Here is a 9,283-nt window from a genome sequence, read left to right on the forward strand (position 1 = left end):
TTTATGGCTAGACTACTTATAGGTATGTTATTTGTGCTTTATTATACTGCTGGCAATGAAGGCATTTCTCTTCTTGGTTATTATTGATTATATAGTTAACGTTTTCTTCCTATAGGTAAATTTTATTGTGATTTTTATATGAAGAAATGACAACTGATAAATGCGTCGTATCTTTTCCTTTTTTTTTCTGTAAAACAAGGGGCAAACGGGCATGAGGCTTATCTGATATAAAGTGACACCACTGCCCATAGACTAGCAAGTGCTTTCCCGGCCTTGGTAGAGTTGGTATGCTGTTTTCTTGAACCTTAAGTCGAATTGGTTCGGAAGTACTACGGTGGGCAACTGGGTCCATGTTTACTTTATGATATCCCTACTTTGATCGTTAAACTTTTCTGCTCTTTGGCGACGCCACGTCCACATAGTGCCCTAAAAAAGGCTCAGGTGTAACAGACGTCCAGTTCTGGTGGAATTTCATATTCTTTTTCTAACTTTTTTTTATTTGTACGTTTACTTTCTGTTATCACTGTTATTATTAGTAGGTCCATGCGCTGTGCACACTATAATCGAGTCAACAATAATTACGAATACTCAATCATGTACCGTATTAAATAATATAACACAAGTCCCTATTAGTTTGTTCTGTCGCTCCAAAACAGTCCCTTAGATGGTGACGCATACATTTAGTCTAGACTAGACTCGGGAAGACAATATAAATTACGTCATAACGTGTAAAATATTACGCAGTATTAAGTTAGAATTATATTGAAGATTTTTTTATCTGATCTTATAAAACAAAACACAGACAGAGCAGTATTGGCTTCAGCGTGCGACTCTCATCCCTGGTCTGTTCGTTCTCCAGCGGTGCACCAATGGACTTTCTTGCTATGTGTGCATTTAACATTCGCTCGAACGGTAAAGAAAAACATCGTGAGGAAACCGGCTTCGCTTAGACCCAAAAAGTCAACAGCGTGTGTCAGGCATAGGAGCTTCACCTACCTGCCTATTAGAATGACAAATGATCATGAAACTGATACAGATATCTACGGGTCAGACCTAGAAAGGTTATAGCTCTACTGATTTATTGTTATAAAACAAAACAACTGAGATTTAAAATCGTTTAATAAAGAGCATATAATCTCTCATCTGATGGGGAAGTAAAATACCATAATAAATTCAAGTTCTATAAATTTACAAAAATTATCGATAAACAAAACAAAATCGAGTACAAAAAGTTCCATACAAATTAATATAAACCTACACAAAGCAAAACAAAATTAGTAAGATAATTATAACATGCGCCATGTCATTAGAACTTTCCCGCACGTAAAGTAATATTTATTCATTCAAAGACATAACACCAATTAATAAGCACTGTACAAATTCAGAAGTTAATCATTTTTATGATATATTCATTTAAGTCATTTTTATTTAGTTAATTTACATACTACTGTCATTAAAACATACGTTACTCCATATGAATACCAATTTTGACACGTTTAACCGTTTCACAAGGTTTTTGTATATTGTTTACATCTAAACAATAAGTTCGCTGTGACATCATAACTTGACCTTCAAACCTAAAGATTGTAAATATACCTTATCGTTGCACCGGTTATAAATGCGTCATTTTTAAAGTGGTTTATTCAAGTCAAACCTCTCCAGCCTCTCCAAGTGTCAAATGTCCAATATAATATAGAATTACACGAAAAATACACTCAATATCATCAAAATAGATGCAACAAGGAAATTAGCAAGAATTTAATTTACATAATCCTGTCCTTAGTTTCAAAGTACTACAGGTACTTTTTATCACAAGATTATCGGTAACTAACCTAAAGTCGTTTTAACTAAGCGATAAAATCCCATTTATCATTTCTAATAACTTGATGAATGAAAAATGAAATGGATTTGTAATGTATAAATCCATTCAAGTATCAACTTTTACGCAACGATCCGAGCCCACGATCTTCGTTTGTCCCATGGGGCATTTATCACCAGAAATAGCAACTCTGTCTTCAAGATCTTCACCTATCGTAGTAGATGTAGAGATGTCTCTGTTTGTCTGACTTGGTTTGTTTGTAAAAAGCTTTGTAGTAGGTGGTGTCATAATTCCGTTATAAATACTATGTTCTTGATTTTTCACATCTTGCATAAAAACAATTCTGTCTGGATTGTAGTCATCGTTGGCCTGTTCAAATTTTAATGGAGTTCTTACGATTTCATGGATCTTTTGCTCATAAGGACTTCTGTTCTGATCTCTTGATGGATTAAAAGAACTAGTCGTTGATTTAACCACATCATCTTGTTTGTATATATTATTGTCTCGATCTAATTCTCGTGTTTTATTGTGACCTTGTTGATTTGTAAGTTGCTTCTTATTTCTTTCTGTTAACTGATAGTCATTATTATAAGCACGGTCGTCGATTCTTCTAGGTTTTATTGCCTTAACGGTAAACTGGCTACCTTGCGGTTCATTCGATACATTTTCGTACTGACTCCTCGATGATACATTTCCTGTGTAACCCGATTCCCTGTTTTGATTAGTGCGTAATTGATTATTACTCTCACTGTTAACTGGTCTTGCTTGTTGCTGATTTATTTTTGGTATTACGAAATTGCTTTGCGTATCTCTCAGGCCAAATGTTTTGGAGTCAGTGTGAGGATGTTGCATTTCCGTTACACCTGCGTTTCTATGAGCACTGGTGTCTACGACATGTCGTGTATGCCCTAAGCCAACACTTACAGCGAAAACCACCACTATAACTTGAACCAACATGTTGATAATTTAAGTAAACATGTTTATGTCACACGCGTTCGACTCGTGTAGCGTCCGGCAAGCAACTGTTCTTGACTTCTTGTTTTAGTATTTTAATGTAACTAACTGATTACTTCGTAGATACGGATTTCATACACATTGTTATCTAAGAAGTAACATATTAATTTTAATTATGTATTAATAAGCTACTAAAAACTATGTTGTCAGCCAAATACCTTTTTTTATTCTTTCTATATAATTTGAACTAAATGGGTGAACATCATTTCCATTAAATAAGCAGTAGAGTCTTTGATAGAATGATTTAAATTGGGAAAAGGAAGTGAATGTTCTGTGTTTTATATAATCTTTGACGGCCTTGAACAGGTTGTCAATGTAAGTTCACGGGTGGGCTTGCGAATATATTTAATAAAATTGCAGATACTATACTATAAGGTAAATAAAGACATAATTAAAAACTCATTCAACATATGCATGGCACATCAAATATTACTTTGTACTAACAAAGTAAGTTTTTAAGTAATTATTTTTATTTATGAAAACAATAAAAAGTTATTCCCCAATTGCAGCTTGAGATTGAGCTTAATTTTAGCACTTGTCTAAAAAAGCTCTTTTTACATAAGATCCTGTTTGACATCCTATTCATGATGAACAGGTTATGTTCATGGCTATGCAAAAATAATTCTTGTCTAAAAAATAAAATATATTAAAATAATGTAAGAAGAAACTATCTAGCTACTGCTTTTTATTCCTTTTTTTAAATTGGTTTTGTGCTGTTTGGTAACTTAACGCAGAGATGTGCCAAATGTATAGTCAATTACAGAAAAAAAGGAATAAATAAAATACAAATTTTAATTTTATTCCTAATGAATTTTTATTCATCTGCTTCTGGACAAGTGTTGTTGAGAAATTTATGCGGCTGGAGCAAATGAGTGTGTTGCCTGAGTTAGTACTAGTAGTAGTGTTCACACGTAAAAAGTGAAACTTCTTTTTGACCTTATTTTTCAAAAAAAAGGTTTCTTTTTTATGCAACTTTACAGAAATTGGTAAAATAGTTACATTAGATAAAGTTTAACAAAGGGCTTTTATTATCATAGACATGAATACAAATAACTAAGATTATTTCATTTTACCTTATACTACTACAAGGATTATTACAGAATTTCATTAATTGTCATGAATTATTACTATCGTTATTATATATTTTTGATGTTAATGGATTCGAATCATGGATTCGAAAAATGTGACGGTAATGTTACTTTATAATGCAACAATTTTTTAGTAAAAATTGATATTTTCTGAACAAAGCTGTTCGTGAAACTGAATCCAAATGATTTTTTTGCATGGATAAGAATAAGACGTCATAAACAAAACATTTGTCACTATTGAAACTAACGTTCATTTAATGTCAAAGGTTACGTAATAACACAAGCCGTGATTATTTGATGATAAAATTGCTAATGAACACATTATAATTAAACTAATTCGTTGGACAAAGGCATTTCATTATTTCTGTCTAAAATTTATTAATATTTGCATTTAATTAAACAATAATGTAAAGTTAGGTTAATGAATGAGATAGTTTACTGCGATTTAACATGTGTTGAATTATGTATATGTTAAAAATGAAACTTGGGATATCAAGACCCTGTTCTATACGAACTTTAAATCGTAAACGTATTATTTTGTCCCTTTCTGTCAAAATATATTTACACTGCGTTGAACAGGGATGGAAGAATTAAATACGCTATTTGGTACGCTCTTAGCGCTAATATGCTCATGCGTAGACTGAATACGTTTATTTAAACTTTGCTTGAATTCGGCTTACCCCGGACTTTGACTGTCTCTGAAACTCGCTCTTTCAGCTTCTCCTCTCGTTAAGCATGACCTACTGGATTTTGGCAAAGTCAAAGGTATTTGGGAGTCATAGTCATAGTGTGCTCTCTCACGTCTAAATTACACACTAATATCACATTTCTTACTTTGTATGACTTGCATATTTGCATACGTTTCAACTGTTTTAGGTCTTGGCTTTAGATGTCTATATCTATTTCACGTTTATTAGTCAATCTAATGGGCAAGTAGGTGATCCTATGCCTATCACACGCCGTCGACTTTGTTATTTATAAAGCAAGTAGGATTCCACACGATATTTTCCTTCAACGCTCGAGCGAATGTTAAAGAAAGGAAATCCATCGATGCACATCCGGGGATCGAACCTACGATCTCAGTGATTGTGTGATGTCCATTAGGCCAACACTGCTAATAGCCTATATGTAAATAAATTTGTCCATTATGATCCTTTCACAGCCTAAAGCCCGTCATACATCCCTTCCATTGTTTACTGTAACAATGGCGGACAGGTAATTATCGTTGACAAATCGTTACGAACAATAGGCTTCAGCGGTAGTGGACATTATTGTGTGTCCAGCGCGCCGGACACACACTACACAGGTACGCTAAGATATCGCTTGACCTACATATTGTTTCTCTTTAATATTAATTACCTTTGAAACGCAGTCGTACATTGAAGGACCCTTGTAGTGTTCACTATGCTAAATGTCATTCTTATTTTAAAAATGCTTTTAGTAAAACATTAAAGTAACATTGGAAAATGCATTCAAATTCATTCCGGACATTGTATTATGACTATTAGGTATTTTTATATGAAGTTGGCGTTTTGTATGGGAGGAAGAAAAAGTAGATTTTTTTTAAAAATAGAATATATTTTAATAATCAAACTATGTACCAACTTTATTTATACACTTTTTCTCATCTTTGTTAATTGATCCAATTACCAAAATAAAACATTCGAACGGGAATCAATAAAATCTTTGAAGGCGGTTTCCTAATTTTAATTTTTATTAAAAAGATTTACAGTTCATCATGTACTTTGTAAACAACTTTTTACGCCAATAAGATAAGTCACGTATAAACAATTAATTAATAATTAGATGGATATAGCTAAAAACATTCTCTACGCTAACTGGAGCCTAAATCAATGAACTGAAGTTGAGGAGACACTTAGGGTAGTAAACTTAGTACAATATTGTATTACTTCTATTCGATATTAAAAAAATACATCATCAAAGATAGTAAACGCTTCAATGTTGTCTTTAAAGACAGTCATATATTTTCATTTATTTAACTTGCCAAGCCAACAATATACTGAACAAAACAAAGCAATGAAAACATATAACATTCTATTTCCGAACTAATTCGACTCAGGGTCTCTGAGAGAGAGAAAGAGCGTACCAATTCTTAAAAGGCCGGCGACACTTAACATCAGGTGAGCCTCCTGTCTGTTTGTCACCTGTTCTATAATAAAAAGGACATATTAATCACGATAATTACAGTTGGTCAACTTGAATCGTATATAACTTAATGGATTGAAAACCAAAAATAGTTATACCGCCCCAAGCCGATTACCAACGTCACATCCTGTTAAAGCTGTTAAAGGATATTGCTTTCCAATAATAATCAATAATCTGACCTTAATGTCTTTTCAGCGGGCCGCTGTAACGATGCCATTAAATTTAACAATAATATTACTAGATAATACAACCTACAATTTATTGATAGTAATATTGTACACGAACTGTGTGTTTAAATCGATATTTTTACTTTATATGAATTAAATATAGCATTGTCAATCTATTGTTTATTACAATCATAAAAGCCTTTTTTGATTATACATTCGTGTTATTACGGATGATATTTTTTGTGTATCAAGAGATATATTGAGCAGTGTTGGCCTAGTGGCTTCAGTGTGCGACTTTCATCCCTGAGGTCGTAGGTTCGATTACCGGCTGTGGACCAATGGACTTTCTATGTGCGCATTTAAACTTGCTCGAACGGTGAACGAAAACATCGTGAGGAAACCGGCTTGTCTTAGACCAAAAAGTTGACGGTGTGTGGCACAGAAGGCTGATTACCTACTTGCCTATTAGACACATAGGTAAGAAACAGTTACAGAAACCTGATGCCCAGACCTAAAGAGGTTGTAGCGCCACTGATTTATTTTTATTTTTTACAAGCTATAGCGGAATATGCTTAAAAAACCTAAACAAAATATTCTCAACGCTGAATCACCTGCATCATGATCACACCCCACTACACACCCTCACTTACACAGCATAGCCGAATTAGTTATTACGTTTTTTAATAATTGCTTCCTTTCGCAAAAAAATTAACCTTTTTGTATATACATATATTATATATTCCATCTTTGGCTATATTTTTAGTACAGCTGATTTGTTGCATATAAATTTGTAGTTTTTTATTTGGTCGCAACACCATTTACACTAGGTCCAATATTTAACGCTATAAGCTCGGGGCTTCAAATTACTGTATCTTTTGAACATTAAGCTTCTATTAGGCATTTCTTGTGCGCATGACATACGCGTAAGGCATAACAATTTCCTCAGCATGTATACCTTCACCGTCCGAGCGAATGTTACACTCAAATTTAAGGAAAAACTATGGGTCCGGATTGAACCTAAGACCTGAGCGATGAGAGCCACGAGCTGAATTACAAGGCCAACACTACTAGTTTTTATTGACATTGTTCTATATTGACTTTTGAGTCTAATACTTGCTCAATTTTTTGGCTACATTACGGGAATCGCTTGTCCTAATTAAACATCAACACGTATATAATGTTCACGTAAACACTGTTCAATATTAATTAAGTACACGGCGTCGATTTACAACAGTAATAAGTACAACTTATTAAAAGCCTAATGGTATGCCGTTGATCCCTAGAAAGATGGGACGGGCTTTTGCATGAGATGCTACTTGTGTGGACTTGTTTGTCCCGTCTCACCACCCTTAGACAAGGAAAAATCTGGATCGGCCGCAGAGCTGGCGAAAAGAAATAAACGCCTCAAATATAAAAATCTTTTCTCCAACTTCGGTTTTGTTCTCTTTGGAGTAGGGATTCTTAGGCCGTGGGCATCAAGTGTACAGTCGCTAGTTTAAGATTTAAGTTGGCGACTGGCAGATACTACCCGTAATCCCAGAGCTGGTGCATTCTTCGCTCAACGAATAGCTATTGCAATACAGCGAGAAAATGCTGCCAGCGTTGAAGGTACACTGCCACAGGGACCAAACTTTTGATTTATTTTAAATTATTTTTATTATAACTACGTAGGTTAAGATAACTGTAAATACTGAATAGTAAAACTACGAATATATATTTATGGATAAAAAGTATATACATAGATATCACTTTATTATCTTATTAATTAAAAATTTAGTAAATGAACATGTGGACTATCTTCTATAAACAAAATCTTTGTAAATTTCCTAATTGAGTTTATAAGTAAAACTAATTATAAGCGCTTTATTTATTTGGATCGTTTAATTTCTAACGCGTATAAACGAAATTTCGTTATATTCACACAGCGTTAATTAACAATTTATATACATGACGACCGAACAGTGTAATAGAGTTAGATTATATTATTTATTTTCATACGGTTCTTTTAGAAATCTGTTAATTCAGAAATTAATGCAAATTCTTGGTCAAATAACGGAATGAAATCTGACAAATGATTATATAGAAATTATCTAGTAAAAACCAAGTTAAAATCGGTTAATAGAGTGCTTATTCTCTTGGGCTTTAACTCCATCGCGTGATTCCGCTCGTCATAACCCCTTTAAACTGGGTTAGAACCGAGGGAAGAAATGTGCTTGTCTCGTTAAATATTAAGACGAAGCTTTCGTAAAATTTTAATGTCTTAATAGAATTAGCACTTTATCACTATTTTCAACAACACAAACATAAGAAAATCGTAAAATTAATCAATTGCTTCGAACTTTGAAAATGTTCTTAGGATAAGATAAGATTTAGATCTCCAGATATCGTCTAGCATGTTTAAACTAATCCGTAAAAAAATAATGCTAAACAGAGTAAGTAGTATTCTGTTGCTTTATGATAAAAATTCTATGGTAAACCATATCTGTCTGCTCGGCAAACAATGTACGATCATAATATTTCAGTTCCCCTACACTGGCCAACTTTCTGTATTATTGAGAGGCCGCCCGTATAACAATGAAGTTGTCCGCAGGCTGCAATCTCCTGTTATTGAAATTTTAATTGATTCACCAAAACTCAGCCGACTCTGATTACACGCTCTACATTTTGCAGTGCATCGCCGACTCTACAACGCCATTACTGCTAAATACATAGAAATCTCTTATAAAGCAGCTAAAACATATTTTTACTGCACTAAATGCTGGCCATAACCAACTCATAAAAACGCTATGGAGGTCGCTATTATCAGATTTTTTTTCTGTAAAAACAAACAACTGCAGTAGACATCTGTATCTTATTCTAAGTCATGGTTTTTATACTGACTCTATTATAGTTATGTGCTTTTCACAGTGAGGAATCCAATTTAGTTAAATTTTTCATGCGTCATACTTTTTTCGGCCCAAGATAACATCTCCATTGATTTGTGCCGATCTGGCTGATAGTATTATTGATTGTTCCACTAACCCCTAAAC

Source organism: Pieris brassicae, chromosome 3, assembly GCF_905147105.1.
Source record: "Pieris brassicae chromosome 3, ilPieBrab1.1, whole genome shotgun sequence".
Taxonomy (NCBI): domain Eukaryota; kingdom Metazoa; phylum Arthropoda; class Insecta; order Lepidoptera; family Pieridae; genus Pieris; species Pieris brassicae.